We start from the raw sequence: 25,150 nt of genomic DNA, 5'->3' as shown, positions 1-25,150 counted from the left end.
AACTTCCCTGAGGAAGGAAATAATAATTGAGGTGGTGGCACAGGAGACAAACTTAACTTCAGGCCATTTGGTGTGATAGTCAACTAGAACCAAAGCAAAACGAGCACACTCAGGAAGACGATGGAAAGGGCCAGAGATATCAAAAGCTAGTTTTTGCCAGGGATGATCGGGCCAAGGAACAGGACATAGGGGGGCAGAAGACACCTTAAGCATCTTATCACTATTGATACAATCCACACAGTCACGGACAGTTCTGTCTACCATCCTGTCAAGGCCAGGCCACCAAAAATTGGTCCTAATGAGACGTTTCATAGAGGACATCCCAATATGAGTCCTATGGGCCAAAGAAAGAATCTTGTTGTACAAAGAAGCAGGAGGAATCATCTTCCCAGCCTTAAACAAGATCCTACCCACAGCTTCAATCTCAGACGAAACCTGACAAAAAGGGGCAAATTCAGGTAACACGGATTTATCCTTGGGCCAACCTTTTTCCAGACAGTTAAAAATAAATGAAAAAATGGGATCTTTCTCAGCTTCCGACATCCAGTCAATCTCAGAGATACCCCTGAAGTCACTAGAAACATAGTCATTGACCACAGAAACAATATCAATCTCACGATTATCTGAGTTGGAACCAACATCAGGGCAAGGCAACCTGGAGAGAAAATCCGCCGTGACATTACTCCTACCAGGAACATACAAAACCTCAAAATCATACTCCTGCAACTTTGAGGATAAGCGTGCAATGCGAGCAGTTGAGTTCCAACCTCCCCCAGGAGACAAAATTCCAACCAAAGGCTTGTGGTCAGTTTTAAGAATGAATCTGTTGCCCCAAACATAATTGCGAAAATGCTCCACAGCCCATGTGCAGGCTAACAACTCCCTTTCGATGACCGCATACCTCCTCTCAGTAAGAGAAAGGGTCCTGGAGGCAAAGGCAACACACCATTCCTCTTTGCCAGAAACCTGACCTAACACAGCTCCAAGGCCATAACAACTGGCATCCACGGTGATAATACACTTTTTGTTAAGAGAGAATGATCTCAAAGTGGGAGCATTGATAATATCTTCTTTGATAGAAGAAAAGGCAGACTCTTGCCTTTCGGACCACACAAAGTCTGAGGACTTCCTGGTTAGCTCCCTGAGGGGTTCCATTTTCGTGGCGAAATTACGTATGAACTTACTGTAGTACTCGCATAAGCCCGCAAAGGAAAGCAATTTCTCCTTGTTATCAGGAGAAGGGGCTTTTACAATGGCATCAACAAGGGAACGCTTGGGAACAACACCGTCAGCAGACAAGGTGTGACCCAAGTATTCAACACTCTTACAAAATAATTTACACTTGTTAAATTTGAGGGTAAGTCCAGCATCACACAACTTATTGCACACATCCTTAAGATGGACACAATGATCATCCACATTCTTAGAAAAAATGAGGATATCATCCTGGAAACACTTCACGAAGGAGCTAACCTCTTTAAAAATATGATGCATGGCCCTCTGAAACACCGAAGCGGCGGAGGCTAGGCCAAAAGGCATCCGCTTAAATTGAAAAAGGCCAAACGGAGTGATGAAAGCGGTAAAATGCTTTGCATCATCAGTCAATTCGATTTGGTGATAAGCGGAACGCAAATCAAGGGTAGAAAAAATGCAAGCACCATCCAACAAACATACCATTTCGTTTATATTAGGGAGAGGGTGACAATCAGTGATCAAATTGGCATTGAGAGCCCTTAGGTCCACACACAACCTGATACTTTTATCGGGTTTTTGAGCCAAAACGATGGGCGAAACCCATTCAGAGGACTCCACTTCCTCAATAACACCTCCAAGGATCATGTCGTCCAATAAGATTTTGAGTTCAGCTCTTATACTGATAGGTACACCCCTCAATTTTTGTTTGACTGGGATGGCACCATTTTTAACTTTGATCCTATGGGAAAAACCCTTAAGTTTGCCAAGTTTCTCAGAAAAAACTTGAGGAAATAGCAAAGGGAGGTCTTTCTCGAGATCAAAGACATTCTTGGAAGATTCAGAAACAATCATACTATCGTCAGACAGATGAGTACTGGTAGTACAGGAAGCAGTGTTGTGTAAAGGTGCAGCATCGCAAGTAATGGCAACCACAGAGATAGGGTCTTTGTTCCTGGGATTTAAGGTAATTCCAAGTCTGAATTGATCCCTCCAACCCAGAACATTCACACCTTTGATGGCAATGTACATTTTGATCCAAGCACTATTTCCCCTAAATTCAATAAGGACTTCTTTATAACCGACAATATTAATGTAGGATTCATCAAAGTTTTGTGCAATAATATCAGGTTCACATAAGCTAGACAGATCAACAAGGCTCCCAAAAACTTCATTACAATATAACTTGGTAATGATGGTCCAGGGAGAGCCTGAATCAGCCATAAGTTTGAGCTCCTTACCTAAAATACAAACGATACAATCTGGAGAGCTTAGAGTTTCTGCAGACTTGGTATCTGTCATATCACGGATGGAAACAATAATACCATGTTCCAGGTCTTGGGATGACGATGCACCTTGTGACACAGTAGAAATTTTGCCTTTAGAGGGGAAGGAAGAATCCTTTCTTGTACCAGTGTCTTTGCACATTTTTGAAAAATGACCAACACGTCCACATTTAGTGCATTCTTTTCCAATAGCAGGACAACGAGAATACGAAGCAATGTGGTTGGGATTACCACATCTAAAGCAATAATAATTTTTTGAATTAGACTGAGTTCTCGTATTAGCATTAGGCTTGCTATTGGAAAATGAGGAGGAAACACTATTAACATTACCCTCATCAATGCTAGAAGAAGATTTGCTAACAGTACCAGAGGAGGCTTTACTTTCTAGAGTTTTCATCCAGCGTTCAGATTGTTCAAGGGCTTTGGAGGTACTTATAGTTACTTCTAAACTGGGATCACCCAGGATCCAAAGCTGTTCTTGAACTTTTTTACTTCTGACGTGTACAATAATCTGGTCCCTGAGCATTTCGTCAGTCATTAGCCCAAAATTGCAATGCAGTGACAAAGCTCGAAGAGCAGTAAGAAAGTCATCAAAACTTTCACTTTCTTCTTGAGCTCTAGTATAAAATTTATACCTGTTTAATGCAACACTAGTATTGGGTTTGAACCTATTTTCAATACGTAACATTGCTTCATCATAAACATTGTGATCACCTCCAGAACGCATAGGTGGAAGAGTTCTGAATACATTTTGACCCTCTGAACCTAAACAGTGGAGAAAAATATTTTTTTTCCTTTCAGCAGACATACGTTCACCATCAATGGCTTTTAAATAGGTAACAAACTCTTCTTTCCATCGTGACCATGGAATAGATGGTTCACCTCTAGTCTGTAGAAACTTGGTAGGAGGATCAAATTGCATGGTAAAATAGTATGGTTACACTGACTAAATGCAGTAACTATATATTATAGAACAGTATAAGTAAGTCTTAAAACAGCAATGAAGAGTTTCAATAGTAACACAATAGCAATGTTTTCCAGCAAAAAAATGTAAAATATCAAAATTGAGAAAATTTGAGAGAAGTTGATGTCCAAAAAATGTGAAATGCTGTTAAAATTAAGTAGCAAGCAAGAGTTTCACAGTCTAGTAAAGTTTTGAAAAAACGAGTCTTCCTGAAGGTATAATAAATACGAATCTTATAATGCCAAAGTACCAACCAGTTTGTAGAGGAGTTGCTGAGCGCGTTGAAATACAAAGAATAGCTGCTGTGTGGTTTAGTAGCTGAAGCGTGTCCGGTATGAAACGTTACTGAGCGCGCTGAGAAACAAAGGATAGCTGCCGTATGGTTCAGCAGCTGAAGCGTGCTCGGTATGAAACGCTCCCAGTTCAAACGCCCACAGCTTACAGTAGCGCGGAGTTCCAGTTGCACTTCACTGCGCAGAAAGCGATATTGGCGTCATACAGGGCCGACGCTTCGAGGCTTTGGCGCTGCTTTGTGACGTGAGACAAGGAGAAAACAAGGCGCATCAGCGTTAAAAACAAGTCGACGCGTTGGGCGCGCTGCGCTGCGTTGGCTGAAGGAACGCTGGTTGGTAGTTATGGCAACCAGATGCGCGTGAGATCGTCGAGGAAATGGTGGCTATGGTAACAGCAGTAGCAGATCTTGGCAAAATCGAGGGAAACGTAGAAAATCGATAAAATCTGTAAAGTACATACCAGGAAGCTGGCGATCGGACGCTGAAGTAGAGAACTTTTAAAACAGCAGTCCGAAAATGTAGAAAACGAAGAGGTAGGCCGGTTCGTTTTTTGAAGAGGAATATTTCGCACCTGTGCCTTGTGATGCCACAGAAATGTTCCTCAGGTTCTCCAATCGTCGCCAATTTGTAAAGTAGAGTCCAAACGTAGAATTTAGATACAAAAGGTTTAATTGGTGAAGGGAAAGGCACAGAGCATCCAGAAAGCAGAAGATCAGGATCAAACTGCCAAACAGGGAATCTGGAACATAGAACCAGGGAGGCTCACGCAGGAGCCAGGTTCTAGTTCCAACAAGGAAATAAATATATAATAGGGAACATCAAAGTAGGGAAATGATAGAATGCAACACCATCTTCCAATGACTCCCAAACTTCAGGGCCTAAACACATACGTAGACAAGACTATTTAACTTTTAATTTAAAGAATTGTATAAAAACCCATTTTTTGTAGCACTCTATGCTGCTCCTCTCCAATTTCAAAACTCTGTAAATAACAGGTGTGACTATTAACAAATGTATAAACTTTGAAAAGATGGAGGGCTGAGTCTGCCCTGCCGTCATGCGAATTTGTAATCTGCAGATGACTGTGAATGTCAGAAGGAAGCATGACTCACTGACTATTCTGTATGGCATCATGTTATCTATATTCTAAAACTCATTTTTCTCATTTCTCCTATCAGCACATCCGATGACAACGCAGTTATCAGCGCATAAAAGCCCAGTTAGCGAAAGCAGAAACCAAACTCACACATTCACACTTGCAAACACAGACATACGCACTTGCAAACACAGACATACGCACTTGCAAACACAGACATACGCACTTGCAAACACAGACATACGCACTTGCAAACACAGACATACGCACTTGCAAACACAGACATACGCACTTGCAAACACAGACATACGCACTTGCAAACACAGACATACGCACTTGCAAACACACACATATGCACTTGAAAACACAGACATACGCACTTGCAAACACAGACATACGCACTTGCAAACACAGACATACGCACTTGCAAACACACACATATGCACTTGAAAACACAGACATACACACTTGCAAACACAGACATACGCACTTGCAAACACAGACATACGCACTTGCAAACACAGACATACGCACTTGCAAACACAGACATACGCACTTGCAAACACACACATATGCACTTGAAAACACAGACATACACACTTGCAAACACAGACATACACACTTGCAAACACAGACATACGCACTTGCAAACACAGACATACACACTTGCAAACACAGACATACGGACTTGCAAACACAGACATACGGACTTGCAAACACAGACATACGCACTTGCAAACACAGACATACGCACTTGCAAACACAGACATACGCACTTGCAAACACAGACATACGCACTTGCAAACACAGACATACGCACTTGCAAACACACACATATGCACTTGAAAACACAGACATACACACTTGCAAACACAGACATACGCACTTGCAAACACAGACATACGCACTTGCAAACACAGACATACGCACTTGCAAACACAGACATACGCACTTGCAAACACAGACATACGCACTTGCAAACACAGACATACGCACTTGCAAACAAACACATATGCACTTGAAAACACAGACATACACACTTGCAAACACAGACATACACACTTGCAAACACAGACATACGCACTTGCAAACACAGACATACACACTTGCAAACACAGACATACGCACTTGCAAACACAGACATACGCACTTGCAAACACAGACATACGCACTTGCAAACACAGACATACGCACTTGCAAACACAGACATACGCACTTGCAAACACAGACATACGCACTTGCAAACACAGACATACGCACTTGCAAACACAGACATACGCACTTGCAAACACACACATATGCACTTGAAAACACAGACATACGCACTTGCAAACACAGACATACGCACTTGCAAACACAGACATACGCACTTGCAAACACACACATATGCACTTGAAAACACAGACATACACACTTGCAAACACAGACATACGCACTTGCAAACACAGACATACGCACTTGCAAACACAGACATACGCACTTGCAAACACAGACATACGCACTTGCAAACACACACATATGCACTTGAAAACACAGACATACACACTTGCAAACACAGACATACACACTTGCAAACACAGACATACGCACTTGCAAACACAGACATACACACTTGCAAACACAGACATACGGACTTGCAAACACAGACATACGCACTTGCAAACACAGACATACGCACTTGCAAACACAGACATACGCACTTGCAAACACAGACATACGCACTTGCAAACACAGACATACGCACTTGCAAACACACACATATGCACTTGAAAACACAGACATACACACTTGCAAACACAGACATACGCACTTGCAAACACAGACATACGCACTTGCAAACACAGACATACGCACTTGCAAACACAGACATACGCACTTGCAAACACAGACATACGCACTTGCAAACACAGACATACGCACTTGCAAACACACACATATGCACTTGAAAACACAGACATACACACTTGCAAACACAGACATACACACTTGCAAACACAGACATACGCACTTGCAAACACAGACATACACACTTGCAAACACAGACATACACACTTGCAAACACAGACATACGCACTTGCAAACACAGACATACGCACTTGCAAACACAGACATACGCACTTGCAAACACAGACATACGCACTTGCAAACACAGACATACGCACTTGCAAACACAGACATACGCACTTGCAAACACAGACATACGCACTTGCAAACACAGACATACGCACTTGCAAACACACACATATGCACTTGAAAACACAGACATACGCACTTGCAAACACAGACATACACACTTGCAAACACAGACATACGCACTTGCAAACACACACATATGCACTTGAAAACACAGACATACACACTTGCAAACACAGACATACGCACTTGCAAACACAGACATACGCACTTGCAAACACAGACATACGCACTTGCAAACACAGACATACGCACTTGCAAACACACACATATGCACTTGAAAACACAGACATACACACTTGCAAACACAGACATACACACTTGCAAACACAGACATACGCACTTGCAAACACAGACATACACACTTGCAAACACAGACATACGGACTTGCAAACACAGACATACGCACTTGCAAACACAGACATACGCACTTGCAAACACAGACATACGCACTTGCAAACACAGACATACGCACTTGCAAACACAGACATACGCACTTGCAAACACACACATATGCACTTGAAAACACAGACATACACACTTGCAAACACAGACATACGCACTTGCAAACACAGACATACGCACTTGCAAACACAGACATACGCACTTGCAAACACAGACATACGCACTTGCAAACACAGACATACGCACTTGCAAACACAGACATACGCACTTGCAAACACACACATATGCTCTTGAAAACACAGACATACACACTTGCAAACACAGACATACACACTTGCAAACACAGACATACGCACTTGCAAACACAGACATACACACTTGCAAACACAGACATACGGACTTGCAAACACAGACATACGCACTTGCAAACACAGACATACACACTCCCCTGACAAGGTACACAGACATACAATGTCCTGCTTGCTGTACCCCCTCCCCCCACCCCTACAGTCTGTCTCGCACACCATTTCACCAGTAGAGAGGGTGGTGATGGAGGACCTTAGGCTGAAGCTGTCTTGTGCTCTACTGGCTTTGAAGCTGAGTGTGCATAAGGCATCATCACAAACAAAGCACACTGGATGCAGCAATGCTAGCATGCCCCAGAGAGAGAAACCTGTGCCTGGAGGAGAGTATACCAAGCTATCAGGGCTCTAGTGATAGGAGCCAGCCTACAGGTTCATGGTTGAAAGCCAAGGTGCACGCCTGCGCTGTCGAGTCTCAGTTTTCCTGTTAGTGTCCCTATATGAACAAACAAGACTGGATGCGCTTTTCAGACCTGACACAAAAGAGATCTCTCTATTTGGATACACAGGTTTTAATATAAATCCAGATGTGCAGCTGCCTAGAACAAACTTTCTATTGTTGCACATAAATGCGTGTCACAGCCTCAAAGAATAAAATAAACATCAATCGGCCATAGTGCAAGTTCAGCAGTCTCAACATGACGTCAGTTTATGTACGATACGTTTGAGCAGATAGTATATTCATGCTTGTAGTGAATTTTGGTACCTATAAAGTTACAATATTTTTAACACAAAACTCCATGCCCTTGAATAGTCAAAATGTCACACACTGGGCATAGAAATGTCCATCAAGGGCTGAGCACAAAGTAGAACTGCCACAAAACAACATTCAGGAAAATGTTATAGGTAGACCCATGTTTGCCAGGCTCACCTGCAGTTCACCAGCTGCACGGTGGCCATTCAAGGTACAAGCGTCCAATCAGCTTTAGGGAAGAGCCAAGCAACGAAGCCCTCTCTGCTTGGTGGTGATTCATATATCGCAGTCGTTCATAGGTGTGCTGCTTACACACTGAAAAGGCGTGTGTGTGTCAGTGTTTCCTTCCTCATCCAGCGGATTGAAATTGCTGGATTGAAAAACTTTTTCTCCAAGTTTAGCAGTGATGCCGCTCCATGGCGCCTTGTCTGGCCTCACTCTGCACCTGCTAACTTTCAGAGGCAATTTATTTCCCTGCCCTATGTGTGACCCGCCTGGTCATTGGTCGATAGAAAGCCCCCACCCTGCTCACTCACTACCACATTCAAATATGAATAATGGTACAGCTCTCAGAACACCGAACCAGGCACTGGGCTAAAGCTCACAGAATAAATGTTAAATTTAAATGTGTGTGTCTTGTAAAGCCCACTGCTACCCGGAGGCGTCCTGGCGCTATAGACCGCTGGGGAACCCGTCCTGGCTTTCCCTGTGAGATGTTCCCTCCTGGGTATCTCCAAGGTGACACCAGGCATCCCCGGCGTTTGTGGGGGGCCGTTGTGGGGATGAGGCAAGCTAATGCCCAGAGTTGCAGAGTGCGATCCCTGGTTAGAGTAGGCACCGAGGCGAGAATTATCAAGTCAGCTGACCCTGGTTCACGACCCTGCCACGTGGGGAATTGAACCCTGGTCCCGGGCCGTCCTCTGCTTCCGGGTCTGCCACCTCTAACCAGTGAGCCACACCACTCCTAACCTGATTAAAAAGAAAGAAAAGTTCAACAAACCTGAGCCAAGTATTTTAGGGGAGGGGGCAGACATAAATATATGCTGCCTGTGCCCTGCTGGGCCCCCCATGGCTACGGCCCTGATTTGGACCCCACTTCCTCCTCGTTGTGGAGTAGGCAAGAGAGCGTGGTTGCCTACCCCAGGATTGGAGACAGGACGAGGTGGTAGTGTTTCACAAGCCGGGATGACCCCCGGACCTGGATGCATCCTATCACCCCATTTCTTTGCTGAATATAGAGAATAAGATCTTGGCCAAAGCGATCATCTGACGCCAAATTTGTAATTACGCCCCGGATGGAAAAAGCCAACTGGGGCGGCAGAGGTTTCATTGCCAATGCAGTCAAAGCCTGGAACTGCCTCCCTCTACATCTAAGACACATGACAGACTTGATGGCCTTTAGGAAGGCCTTAAAAACATGGTTTTTCACTAATTAGGTTGCATTAATCTTCAATTCCTGGCTCCTTCAGTAGGAACTTCACTTCAGCTCCAGGACACCTTTGGGTAGCAGCAGCGCTTTACAAATGCCCTCATGGCTGCTAATGGTTTTCCCCTCCTGTGCTGAAAAAACGCAAATACCAGTGTTACATGACGAGCTGGGCTCGTCATCAGCGTGCGAGGAGGCTACACCATGACGAGCCCAGCTCGTCATCAGCCTGGAAGGGGTTAACATTAACATTAACATTGGCTAATCGCCTTCAGCCACATATCACCTCAATAGTCCACCCGGATCAGGCAGGTTTTATGCCCCAAAGGGAAACTATGTATAACTGGATTCTAAACGCGTCGGCGAATGTGAAGGAGCGAATATTGTCATTCCCAGTGTGAACTAGCAAGTGCTAGCTTAAAAATTGTTTTCCATTTAATGACTGTGCTCCTTTCTTTTCCTTTTGACTTTGTCTCTTATTCATTTTGGACATAGATTTATTTAATCAAAACGAAAAAAATACAAGTATATGATGTTTGTCTGTACAAAGTATTGTTCTTGGAATGTATGACGTTACTTTGATTTTGAGAATATGTGGAATGTGAAATCTACGTTTGTAAATTGCATCGTATATTATTGTAAATACATGAATGTATAGTTCTTCCTGTTTCATGCATAAATGTGAATAAGATTGCCTCTTTAAAAAAGTAATAAGTATAATGGTATAAATAAAAATACCGGGTCAAACCAAAGAAATTGGTGTTTGACCTTTACAACCAAAGGGCAACTAGGCATAATATCCGGCGTGCCCATATTGCCATAGACACTATTCGGGGCTAGAGTTACCGGGTGCACTCATGCTTGCGGACATGGACAGGACATTAGACTCCCTTAGTTGGACGTATTAATTTGTTCTTCGGGTCCGGCTGAATTTGGGCCCACGGTTCTTAGCCTATTTGAAATTGTTATACACTGACATCACGGCTTTGGTCCGTATCGCGGGGTCTACCTCCTTCACAATTCTGGTAGGTAGGGGAACTCGGCAGACATGTCCACTGTCGCTGTTTCTCTTCGCCTTGGCTATGGAGCCCTTGGCAGCATGGGTGCGCATAGATGCACAGATTGCCGGATTTGAGTGGGAACCGGGGTTGTTGGACCGCATCGCCCTATATGCCGATGTTGTCCTGTTCTTTCTGATGGATATCAATCGGACAGGATCTAGGTTGCTCCGGATTATGGAGATCTTTGGGAATCTTCCGGCCTGTTTATGAATCCACGTAAGTCTACCTTGGGGACCATGGGGCAACGAATGTAGCTCGGTCATTTGGCCTTAGCAGTGCATACACCTACAGTAAGGGTGAAATACTTGGGGGTCTTCCTGTCAGATGCCATGGAGGTCTCATGGGAGCATAATGTTCTACCAGTATGAGCGTGGGTGCGCGAAGAGCTGAAGACCTGGTCGCATATGCCCCTATCTCTCCCTGGACGATCGGCCGTCTTCAAGATGGTGTCACTACCACGATTGCTGTATCAACTGCAGAATATTCCCTTCCCTGTTCCCTTGTTGAGGTTTCTCCTGGTCAATTCAGCCTTGGCGCAGTTTCCATGGGCAGGAAGGGCTTCTAGAGTGGCACTGCGGACATGCTTCCAGTCGACCTGTGGTGGACTGGCCACTTCGGAGGTCCAGTCATATTATATGGCCTTGCATCTTTTAATATTGAATGAATGGTGGTATGGGCACAGGTCCGACCCTGCCTATACAGCGGAACGGATATGTATGGGGTCCAATAGTATACATACTATCCTTTACACAGCATCAATGCGTAGGGCTCTGCCCTCCGCCACTAAAGTGGTCTTTCAGGTGTGGAAGCAGGCACTGAGAAAGATAGGGTGGTGAGGCAGGTTGATGAAGGAGACTCCACTTTGGTGCAATGGAAGGTTGCCCCAGCTGGCTGGCCTGGCGGGCTTCCGTGTTTGGGATAATATAGGGATCTCCACTCTTGGGGATGTGATGCGAAGTATGGGTCTTAAGTCCTTCCAGCAGCTCCAGCAAAATTTCCAGATGTCTAAGACCAAGTTTGATAAATATCTTCAGTTCTGACATGACATTCTTCCCAGCGTCACTGGTTTGGAGTCTCTTCCGGACTTTAGCCTTGTCGAGGCCAAATTGTTTATGGGAGACTTACTAGACCATAAAATCTCCCAGATTTACCAGTCTGTTGCAATGAATAGCCCCACTACGCTGGATAGACTCAGAGAGGCATGGGAGTTAGACCTTGGCCCTTTGGAGGGAGAGGACTGGACTGAGGCACTGGCTTCCCCTGGGAGGCTGCAATCGCAATGCGCCTCCGATTGATCCAATTTAATTACCTACACCGAGTATATTATACTCAAGTCAGACTCTGGAAGGCGGGCTTGGTGGCATCTCCGCTCTGTTTGAGATGTGGCCTGGAAGATGGTACTCTCCTCCACACAGTACGGCAGTGTAACGTGATTGTGAAGTTCTGGCGGGGAGTGTTGGCTTGCCTGGCAGAGGTCTTGGGTTGGCAGCTCCCCTGTTCACCTAAATTAGAATTGTTGCATATAATGGAGGGTGTGGGGTGTAGGAGAGTAGGATCTGCTAACTATGGTTACCCCCACTTTTTGCTGGTGTTTCATTGTTTTTCCACTTTAGTCTGGCTGGGGCCCTGCTATCCAGGACCCCAGCCTAGCTGCTTCCTCTCTAAATTGATTGATTGTACTTTAGGTACACTCCAGTTTGGTTACTGAGGTACCCTTGTGAGTCCCTAGTATATGGTAACTTAGGTACCAAGGGCATAGGTACCCCAGAGGCCTACCAGGGGCTGCAGCATGTATTATGCCACCCCTGGGAAGCCTTCTGAAATGGCACCACAGTACTGCTACTGCAGCCTGGGTAAGGTGGTGCATGCACCCCTCACTAAGATATAGGTTACCTATATCTACCTTTAAGCACTGACACATACTACCATTACAACGCATACCATTACAACGCATAACATTACATTGCATGTATGGTAAGTATTGGATAGTGTAGGGGTAAAAAATCCTATTCTAACTCCAGGGAGGTGCAACAGTAGGGTAAGTGTTGGATAGTGTAGGGGTAAAAATTACTATTCTAACTCCAGGGGGTGCAACAGTAGGGTATGTGTTGGATAGTGTAAGGGTACTATGCGTTGTAACGGTATGCGTTGTAATGGTATGCGCTGTATTGACTGCGTTGTAATGACATGCGTTTTAGTGGTATGCGTTGTAGTGTCATGCGTTGTAATGGCTGCGTTGTAATGGCATGCGATGTAATGGATGTTGCGTTGTAAAAGTTTTGCTGTAATCGTAGTGTGTTGTAAAAGTTGCGTTGTAAAGGTTGTTTCCCTATATTATGCCACCCCTGGGATGCCTTCCAAAATGACACCACAGGACTGCTACTGCAGCCTGGGTAAGGTGGTGCATGCACCCCTTACTGAGCTATAGGTTACATATATCTATCTTTAATCACTGAAACATGTAAGCCTATCAGCCACTCCTATGGCAGGCCTTATCAATCCTGAAACCAGAGTGCTTGGTTTTGTGTGAGAGGGTGCCCATACATGAGCAGGACCCCTCTGCAGCTTTCGGAGCCTATTCTCTGAGGCTCTTCTGTGATGCAGCCAGACCATATACTCTTAAGTGCATTGTAACCTTGCAGTAAATGCTAACTTTGGAATGGCTGCATGGCTGTTTGGTGTCAAACACTTTGGAATCCTACCCCTCTCCCCCACCAGTCCTGGCGGCGGGGGTAGAATTCCCCCCTTCTAGAGGGAGAGACATGTACACATTGGTCTAACCGGTAATGGTTTAAAAGAGCCCTGGCATCACAAAATGGATGCTGCAGCCACAGACACGAGCCTGGTCTCCTGCTCCGAGATGAAACTCTAGCAGGGGAGGCCTGGACAATATGTTTCCTATCACAGGGAGGTGTAACCACCTCTCAGACAGGCTATTGTGTATTGGGGTTGGGTGGGTGCAAGTCAGCACTGAGAGCACATTTGGTGGCCCTGTGCATAGCCCAGTTCATACTAGTTGCAGGAGCTACCAGACCCTGCTCTGGCATGAAACTGGACAAACAAAATGGGTGCAGTCACCCCTCTTTCTAAACCCTCCCATAAGTGGGTCCCCAGAGTATGTCCAACCCCATTTCTTATATTAGTAAGGGGCCCCTGGCAACAGGACTTTATATTACACCTGGACAAAACTCTGAAACTGAATTCTGGAACTTCCATGTTCTACTAACGATTAGAGGACGGAAGAATCTCCCGTGGGGTCAAGGAGTGACTCCTCTGTTCATACAAGCACCAGCAAACCATTCGCCAGTCTGCATCTCCAAACCTCCTGCTGGACTCCAAGTATTTGCAGTGCAGGAAGATGATTTCCAGACCTCTCAAAGGAGGACCCAAGTCTCCAGGAAAGCTGAAACCCGCAGCCATCACAAGTGGCGTGGTACTGGAACTCCTGGTAACCGTGCACATTTGCAAGTGCATTGACTTCCGGATCTTTTCTGAAGTTGTGCTTTGGGTTACTTGTAGCCCACGCCTCAATCACCCTCTGCCTTAAAGATTGTGGGCCTACACTTCAGAGTGTTCCGTGAGCCCGCTTCTTGCATTTTCGCTTGAGGCTCCTTCATGATCCCTGGTCTGTTGACGGGTGGGTCCTCTTGAAGGTAACTCTAATTTTCCTTGGGCTTCCCTGGTTGCACCAGATGTGCCCTGACTCTCCACCATGTGGTGAGTCCCTCAGACCCTGCTGGTCTGCACCGATGCCTATCTCTGCTGGTGGAGAGCAGGAATATTGATGGAGAAATATCGCGGGACATTAATATCACCGCAGAAATATTGTTTGGAAGAAATATCCACAACAAAAATATAGTTGACAAGAATATCAACTGACAGGTAAGTAATATCGATTACAAAAATATAGTTGTAATAAATATTGTTTACAAAAATATAGTTGACAAAAATATCGATTTATTAATAATGTTATGTATTTTTGTGTTTTTATTAAGAATTGTTTGTCATTTTATTATATGTTTTAGAATTTTTTAAGTTATTAATTTATTTTAAGTTTAATTTTGCGTTATTAGTTCCGTAGCGGGTTGTGGGTTTATAGGGGAATAGAGTGGGAAGTAATTTAATTATATAAAATGAATTGATGAATGAATGTGTTCATTTATTAATAATAGTTTAATAATTAGTTGTTAATTAATTTCAATTAGTCAATTAATAATCAATTATGTTAATTGTTCAATTAATGTTAGGTGTGTGTTGTGGTGTTTATATGTGTAAATGGTGTGAAGGGTAGTAAGTAATACATTTTTTATTGATTCATTATTAAATATTTTAAAATTAATTACCATTAATTAATTAGTTATTATTAATTGTAATTGTGTCATTAATTTTAGGTGTGTGTTGTGCTGTTTACATGTGTAAATGGTTTGAAAGCTGGTAAGTAATTCATTTTTTATTGATTAATTAATAAATAATAATACATTAAATTTCATTAATTAATTAGTAAATATTAAATGTAATTGTGTAATTAATTTTAGGTGTGTGTTGTGGATATTGTAGTGCTAAATATTGTATAATTAATTATTTTATTATCATTGTTAATAATAATATATTTACATTTATATATTAATTATGTTAAAATTGGAAATTAAATGTAATAAAAATGTTGATAGTTTTGTTTTTTTATTGTTTTGGGATCCTGGGCTTTCCCTACTGTTGCACTCACTGGAGTGGGAATAGTCATTTTTACCCCTCCGCTACCCAGCGCTTTACCTACTGTTGCACTCACTGGAGTGGGAATAGTAATTTTTACCCCTCCGCTATCCAGCGCTTTCCCTACTGTTGCACTCACTGGAGTGGGAATAGTAATTTCTACCCCACCGCTATCCAGCGCTTTCCCTACTGTTGCACTCACTGGAGTGGGAATAGTAATTTTTACCCCTCCGCTATCCAGTGCTTTCCCTACTGTTGCACTCACTGGAGTGGGAATAGTAATTTTTACTCCTCCGCTATCCAGTGCTTTCCCTACTGTTGCACTCACTAGGGTGGGAATAGTAATTTTTACCCCTATGCTATCCAGCGCTTTCCCTACTGTTGCACTCACTGGAGTGGCAGGAGTCATTTTTACCCCTACACTATCCAGCGCTTTCCCTATTGTTGCACTCACTAGAGTGGGAATAGTAATTTTTACCCCTCCGCTATCCAGCGCATTCCCTACTGTTGCACCCACTGGAGTGGGAATTGTAATTTTTACCCCTATGCTATCCAGCGCTTTCCCTACTGTTGCACTCACTGGAGTGGGAATAGTAATTTTTACTCCTCCGCTATCCAGTGCTTTCCCTACTGTTGCACTCACTAGGGTGGGAATAGTAATTTTTACCCCTACGCTATCCAGCGCTTTCCCTACTGTTGCACTCACTGGAGTGGGAGGAGTAATTTTTACCACTACACTATCCAGCGCTTTCCCTATTGTTGCACTCACTGGAGTGGGAATAGTAATTTTTACCCCTCCGCTATCCAGCGCTTTCCCTACTGTTGCACCCACTGGAGTGGGAATTGTAATTTTTACCCCTACGCTATCCAGCGCTTTCCCTACTGTTACACTCACTGGAGTGGGAAAAGTAATTTTTACCCCTACGCTATCCAGCGCTTTCCCTACTGATGCACTCACTGGAGTGGGAATAGTACATTTTACCCCTATGCTATCCAGCGCTTTCCCTACTGTTGGACGCACTGGAGTGGGAATAGTAATTTTTACCCTCCCGCTATCCAATGTTTTAACTACTAATGTTTTTATTTTGTTATTAAATGTATGTATTATATTTTTTTAATAGTTTAATGTGTTATTAAATATAGCATATTTTTCTTTATTTTAAAATATTTATATATGCGTTTATTTTATTTTTATATAATTATTAACGTTTATAAATAAATAAAGATAATAGTTAATAAAATGTAATTAAGTAAATATATGTATATGTACACATTTTTTGTGTTTATATTTATTAAATTAAGTTTATTTGTTATAATTAGTTAAAATATATATTAAACGTAATTTATTTTGTTAATAATAATAATAATATTTAATTCATTAAATTTGAGTTATGTTATTTTTTAAAGTCGATATTTTTTACATCTATATTTTTTACATCGATATTTTGTAGTTAATATTATTGTACTTATTTGTTTAAGTATAGGGAGTCGATATTTTTGTAATTGATATTTTTACATCAATATTTTTGTTGGCTATATTTTTGCTATCGATATTTAAACATGGAACCATCTCTGCTTTCTGCAATGGTTACTGTTGCCAAGGCTTGTTGAGTCCAATCCGGAAACCAACACATCAGCATTCGCCATCCTTTGCGGGACAGCTCAAATCCAGATCCTGGTTGTCGTCGCCACCTCCTGGTCCTCATGGCTGGAGAGTCAAGCTTCACCTTCTTCACCTGAAATCACCCAACATCGGTCGGCATCCGCCTATCGTGCTCCTGGTCACTGGCAAGTGACCCAGACTCTGTCCCCTCTGCTTTCAGGTTCCTCACAACTCTGATCCAGGCTTGGATCACTCCGGACACTTTGCACTTGGACGCCAGAAGCACTTTGCCACAGATCGTCATTGAAAACGACGACGAAACCTGACACGAAAAGACACATATTCACCCGGCTTCGCTGGGTGAGGTAATTCGAGTACTCCGGTGCTCCTGTGGGTGTTGACTCCAGAACCTCCTAGTTCTAAAGGGGTTTGCTCCAAGTCCTCTTCTAAGTGTCCTTTATCACTCCGGACACTTTCCACTAGGATGCAAGCAGCACTTTGCAGCAGATCGCCATTGCAAACGACGACGAAACCTGACAGAAAAGACACCTATGCCCCCGGCTTCCCTGGGTGAGGTAACTCGAGTACTCCAGTGCTCCCATGGGTGTGGACTCTAGAACCTCCTAATTCTAAAGGGGTTTGCTCCAAGTACTCTTCTAAGTGTCCTTTATCTTTACAATTCCAACCGCGACTTTCCCCATAGAAGTTAATGGTGATTCGCAGTTGTGTTCACACACTGCACGGGTCCCCCGTGGGTCCCTATGTCACTACCTTGGGTGATTCCTGGTGGCCACAGCGGTTCTAATGGCTCTAGGCCTTGTGTTTATGCAAGTCGTGGTTCTTATACCACTTTATTAATATATGGTTTACTACTCCCCTATGGCTCAACGTATATTGTGCTAACTTACTGTGTGTTATTAAGTTTACTGAATGTAATTTTGCCTCTAGCCTCATAAAGAGACTAGTGGGATGTGTTTTGAATAAATACATATATTTTCCATATACCTGGTGTGGTTCTCCTTTCATTTGGTCATTCAGGAGATTATAGACTGGTAAAACAAGCTGCTTTACATTCTTTCCTTCAAGACTTAGCCTGAAGGCTGCCCTCCACAGGTACCACGAGGATAGCTTTGTATTAGGGTTGTCTTTAACCTACCATCAATAAGGGTCGTTTGGACTGGTGCAAGGTGCCCACTAGAATAGTGGACAGCATATGCCAGGCCAACTTCTCACATTGGTGTGCAGCGTGTGGGATTTCAGCTTTCCATTGTTTTACCAGATAATGTCAAATGATTGATCATTTAAAAACCACTAAAGGTACCAGAGGTACATATAAAACAAACCTAAATACGGTAAGTTCTACTGAACTTAGGGGCATATTACCAAGGAGGCCGATAGGCGAATATCGCCGCGCTAGCGGCCGTTTTCAGCCGCTAAGCGGCGATATTTCTATCGCCCTATTAACAAGCTGTCGCTAACAGTAGTTAGCGACAGCTTGTAGGCCATAGCGAGCGGTTTGGGGCCCGCTTTGCATGTCAGCGATATTTATCGCTAATGACATGCAATGTGGGTGTACCCAACCCGTTAGCGACTGACAGCAGTCGCTAACGTCGCTATCACCTATTAGCAAGGCAGGCGTGGGGATGGAAATATTCGCGCTAAGCGCGAATATCTCCAAATACTAACACCTGCCCAGACCAGTTCTTAGCCAAGTTATCCAATGGGAGGTGGATAACATGGCTAAGAGCATTTCGTCACTAATGCGTGAATATCGCTGTATTCTCAGCGGGGCCGATTCACAGAATACACTTAAGACTCAATCCTAAACGTACTACTATTTTGGTATTCACAGAATGCACTTACTACTTTTGGTATTCACAGAATGAACTTACTACTTTTGGTATTCACAGAAGTTAGGATTTTGTCTTAAGTCTGTCTTAAGTCTGTCTTAAGTCTGTCTTAAGTTTGTCTTAAGACAAACTTAAGACAAAATCCTAACTTCTGTGAATACCAAAAGTAATAAGTTCATTCTGTGAATGCCAAAAGTAGTAAGTGCATTCTGTGACTACCAAAATAGTAGTAAGTTTAGGATTGAGTCTTAAGTTCATTCTGTGAATCGGGCCCAATGACATTAACGCATTTTGCTGCTATCGCCTGGATTTTTATCGCTTTTGAGATAAACCTTGCTAATAGCAAGTTCTCTCAGCGATAAAAATCGGTGATGCGCGGCGATAAAAATATTGCTGCTAACCCTACTTAGAGATAAATATCGCTATTTGTTGGTAATATGCCCCTCAGAGTTGTATGTCAAGAGCTCAGTACGCCCTTTCTACAACTCAAGAGAGTTTAGTAGGTGAACAACTAGAGTAGGTAGGAGCATACACCACACCTCACTAGTAATGTCTTCAAGGCAAGGAACCAGTGGGTCCCTGCCAGATGTCAGTCAAGTTAAGGCATCCAAGTATGACACATTCCCTTTTTTAGAATGAAGGGCTCTGTGTACTATGAGGAAATTGAAGACATGCAAAAGTGCCAACACCCAACGCCTCATAGAGGTGTTACTGCTCGATGACCTTAGAAAGGCTTCAGAGCCTGAAAGGGTAGGTAGTGGGGTGGGAGCAGCAGAGGAGGAAGGGTCCAGTGGTCCAAACCACCAGTACTCAGACACCGATGCTGACCAGGAAGATGACTATCTCCTTGATCTGAACAATCCAGCTCCTACTGGAGATGAAGAAGGAGGTCAAGGTGGCCCTATCTTTATCCCCCCAGGAAGAGTTGGGGGTACTCCTAGAAGGCCCAGATCCCCTTCTGTGGAGTCTGGCCCTTCTGGTGTATCTATAGGGACCTCTGTCTCTTCTCCTAGGGTGGAATCCTCCCAGGAGAAGAGAGAGAGGCAACTGAAGTATCAGGAAGCCCAGCTGAGAATGAAAAGACAGCAGGTAGCCTTGGAAAGGGAATCCCTAGAGCTTGAAAAAGCTACAAAAAAATGGGACTAGAGTTCCATGGTGGCAGCAACTTCCCTAGTGGTAGAGAAAGATCTTATGACCATAGGAATTTAAACAAGATTGTTACTCCCTACTGAGATGGACTCTGGCCTTGTCAGAGTTACAACTCAGGCTGTAAAGATCTGTGATGGAGGCATGGATATGCCCTCCTTTGTGAGTCCCAGTAACTTGGGCAAATACAGACAGTAGCCTTTGATAAATGGAAAAGAGGCCATGGCCTACTGAGACACAGGGGCAAGTGTCGCAATGGTGACAGGAGACCTTGTTGTCCCTGAGCAGATTACACTTGGTGAACTTTACCAAGTGACCAATGCTAGCAATATCAGGACAGACCATTCCTTGGCAGTTGTTAATTTCTCCTGGGGAAGATTAACTGGCCTAAAGAAAGTTGTGGTAAGTGCAGACCTCCCTGTAGAATGGTTGCTTTGGAATGATTTGGAAACTTCCACCTGGGCTGAAGTGGAGTTCAGGACCCATGCAGAAATGTTAGGTATCTTTGCACATGTGTTTGCTGTGACTAGGTCACAGGCCAAAATGTCTAACACTGAACAGACCCTGGATTCTGGAATAATGAACCAGGTGCCTTCCAAGAACAGGAGCAGTAGGGTTAAGGCAGTGCCTTCCCCCCTGGCTCAGAGTGAGGATCAGTCTCTTGAAGGAGATGATTGTTTTCCTGAAGCAGGAACTGTCCCAGATGAGCTTGAGCCTGATCAGGTTGAGTTCTTGGGGACAGGGGGCCCTTCCAGGACAGATCTGAGTCAGGAGCAGCTGAGCTGCCCTTCTCTTGAACCCGTCAGACAGCAGGCTGCTGCTGAGGCTGCTGGGAATGCTAGTGGCACCCATAAGATTTATTGGGATGATGGACTCCTGTATTCAGAGACTAGAGACCCCAGGTCTGGTGCAACCAGGAGGTTGGTTATACCTTTGTAATTCAGGGGCTTCCTATTGACACTAGCCCATAATATTCCTTTAGCGGGACTCCTGGTCCAAAACAAGACTTGGGACAGAATTGTCCCTCCCTTTCATTGGCCCCACATGTCTGAAGACACAAAGTGTTGTCACTCCTGTGTCACCTGTCAAGCCAGTGGTAAGGAAGGTGGTATTACAAAGGCCCCCCTGATACCACTACCTGTGGTGGGGGTTCCCTTTTAAGGGTAGGGATTGACATTGTTGGTTCCTTGGATCCTCAAACAGCATCTGGGCAAAGATGTTCCTGGTGGTGGTGGACCATGCCACTAGGTACGCAGAGGCAATTCCCCTTAGGACCACTACAGCACCTGTGGTGGCAAGAGCCCTCTTGGGAGTGTTCTCCAGAGTGGGTTTCCCTAAGGACGTAGTATCTGACAGAGATACAAACTTTGGGGCAGATTTATTACTTCTGGCGCATCTCTGCTAATCAGCAGGGATGCTCCAGAAAAGTTGAGACGCATCTGCCCACCCGGCGCCACCACTGATGCGCCACATTTACAATGCGGCGTGCCGTGGCGCACAGATGGGCAGGCTCGGGGTGCCCCATCCCTAACATGCTGCGGCAATCCTTAAGCCTGCTTCAAGCAGGCGCAGGGTTTTGACGCAGCATGGCTGGAAAAGTGACTGAGTGAAATCTTGTAGATTTCACACAGCCACTTTTCGGAGGTGGCCCTGCTCCAGAACGGCCCCCCCCTTTACAGGAACACCCACATGTGGCACATCTCCCTAGATGGCTCATGTTGTAAATAGCCCGCAACATGGCGCTGGCTTTGCGCTGCTGCTGCATCACAAAAGAGATGCAACGGAGGTGTAAAACTGGCGTAAGGGGCTTGTAAATTTGCACCTTTATGTCTACTTACTTGACTGCAATGGGGAAGGAGTGTGGAGTGAATTACAAGTTCGGCAAAACACACAAGATGATGGACGGAATGTTGCTCAATGGCAAAACATTCACCCCCCAGTAACAGATCTGGGTTTAATCCATCGTTATTTTCCTCACCAAGCCACCCCAGTTCAGACATGGCCATATTCAAATCAGTCTTGCCCTGTGCCTCATGGAAACAGTCCAGACCAAACTGCCAAACCATGTCTTCCCTGGCCCAGAGTCAAGCATCCTAGGACCGGATTCTAGCTATCAACTGTCTTCAGCCAGGTTAGTTTGACTCAAGTGGCGTAGTGAGCATGGGACCCAAGTCTGGGCATACCCTACCCACATAGGATGAACAGCAAAACACACAAGGTGATGGACGGAATGTTGCACAATGGCAAAACATTCACCCCCAGACACAGATCTGGGTTTAATTCATTGTTATTTTGCTCATCAAGCCACCCCAGTTCAGACATGGCCATATGCAAATCAGTCTTGACCCTGTGCCTCATGGGAACAGTCCAGACCGAACTGTCAAGCCATGTCTTCCCTGGACTGGAATCAGGAATCCTAGGACCGGTTTCTGGCAATCAGCCGTCTTCAGCCAGGAAAGCTTGACTCCAGTGGCGTAGTGAGCACGGGAACCACGTCTGGGCATACCCTTCCCACATAGGGTGAAAAGCAAAACACACAAGATGATGGACGGAATGTTGGACAATAGCAAAACATTCACCCCAGTCACAAATCTGGGTTTAATCCATCGTTATTTTGCTCACCAAGCCACCCCAGTTCAGACAGGGCCATATGCAAATCTGTCTTGACCCTGTGCCTCATGGGAACAGTCCAGAACAAACTGCAAAGCCATGTCTTCCCTGGAACGGAATCAAACATCCCAGGACCGGTTTTTTGCTATCAGCTGTCTTCAGCCAGGATAGCTTGACTCAAGTGGCGTAGTGAGCACGGGACACAAGTCTGGGCATACCCTTCCCACATAGGGTGAACAGCAAAACACACAAGATGATGGACGGAATGTTGCACAATGGCAAAACATTCACCCCGAGTCACAGATCTGGGTTTAATCCATCGTTATTTTGCTCACCAAGCCACCCAGTTCAGACATGGCCATATGCAAATCAGTCTTGACCCTGTGCCTCATGGGAACAGTCCAGACCGAACTGCCAAGCCATGTCTTCCCTGGACTGGAATCAAGCATCCTTTGACCGGTTTCTGGCTATCATCCTTCTTCAGCCAGGATAACTTGACTCAAGTGGCGTAGTGAGCACGGGACCCACGTCTGGGTATACCCTTCCCACATAGGGTGAACAGCAAAACACACAAGATGATGGACGGAATGTTGCACAATGGCAAAACATTCACCCCAGTCACAGATCTGGGTTTAACCCATCGTTATTTTGCTCACCAAGCCACCCCAGTTCAGACATGGCCATATGCAAATCAGTCTTGACCTCATGGGACCAGTCCAGGCCGAACTGCCAAGCCATGTCTTCCATGGACTGGAACCAGGCATCCTAGGACCGGTTTCTGGTTATCAGCCGTCTTCAGCCAGGATAGCTTGCCAGGATAGCTTGACTCCAATGGCGTAGTGAGCACGGGACCCACGTCTGGGCATACCTTTCCCACATAGGGTGAACAGCAAAACACACAAGATGATGGACGGAATGTTGCACAATGGCAAAACACTCACCCCCAGTCACAGATCTGGGTTTAATCCATCGTTATTTTGCTCACCAAGCCACCCAAGTTCAGACATGGCCATATGCAAATCAGTCCTGAACCTGTGCCTCAAGGGAACAGTCCAGACCGAACTGCCAAGCCATGTCTTCCCTGTACTGGAATCAAGCATCCTAGGACCGGTTTCTGGCTATCAGCCATCTTCAGCCAGGATAGCTTGACTCAGTGGCATAGTGAGCACGGGACCCATGTCTGGGCATACCTTTCCCACATAGGGTGAACAGCAAAACACACAAGATGATGGACGGAATGTTGCACAATGGTAAAACATTCACCCCCAGTCACAGATCTGGGTTTAATCCATCATTATTTTGCTCACCATGCCACCCCAGTTCAGACATGGCCATATGCAAATCAGTCTTCACCCTGTGCCTCATGGGAACAATCCAGATGGAACTGCCAAGCCATGTCTTCCCTAGACTGTGAGTAAGTAAGTAAATAAGTTTATTGTGCAGTAAATTAAAACCATTACAATAATTGACCCTCTCTTATAAACAGTAAAACCTCAGGCTTAACAAAAGGCTAATGGCCATAGTTAAAAACACACGTTAAGATTGCGAAGAAAATCCACACCCCCGGCCTTGGTGATCCATAATCTTATTTCTTCATTTCAGTCGGCTAATAATAGTAGCAGTCCGTGAGATAGTGTTACTCCCCTTCAATCAATCAATCAATCAAGAAATTTGTATAGCGCGCTACTCACCCAGAGGGTCTCAAGGCGCTTGGGGGAGAGGGGTCCGCTACTGCTCGAACAGCCAGGTCTTGAGTTGCTTCCTGAAGGAGAGGTGGTCTTGGGTATGACAGAGGTGGATGGGGAGGGAGTTCCAAGTCTTGGCTGCCAGGTAGGAGAAGGATCGTCCTCCTATGCTGGCTCTTCGAATGCGTGGAACCGCGACGAGGGTGTGGTTGGTTGATCTCAGTTGGTGGGTGGGAATGTAGAAGGTCAGGCGGTTGTTGAGGTATCTGGGGCCTAGGTCGTGGAGGGCCTTCTGTGCGTGGGTGAGGAGACAGAACGTGATTCTCTTGCTGACGGGGAGTCAGTGCATGTCTCTCAGGTGTCCGGAGATGTGGCTGTGTCGGAGGATGTCCAGGATGAGTCGTGCGGAGGCGTTCTGGATGCGTTGGAGTCTTTTCTGCAGTTTGGCTGTGGTTCCGGTGTAGAGGGTGTTTCCGTAGTCCAGTCGGCTGGTGACGAGTGCTTGGGTGACCATCTTCCTGGTTTCGGTGGGGATCCATCGGTAGATCTTTCGGAGCATGCGTAGGATGTTGAAA

This window comes from Lissotriton vulgaris, chromosome 1_2 (genome assembly GCF_964263255.1).
Source record: "Lissotriton vulgaris chromosome 1_2, aLisVul1.2, whole genome shotgun sequence".
Classification (NCBI taxonomy): Eukaryota; Metazoa; Chordata; class Amphibia; order Caudata; family Salamandridae; genus Lissotriton; species Lissotriton vulgaris.
Note: the sequence above shows the minus strand (reverse complement) of the source record.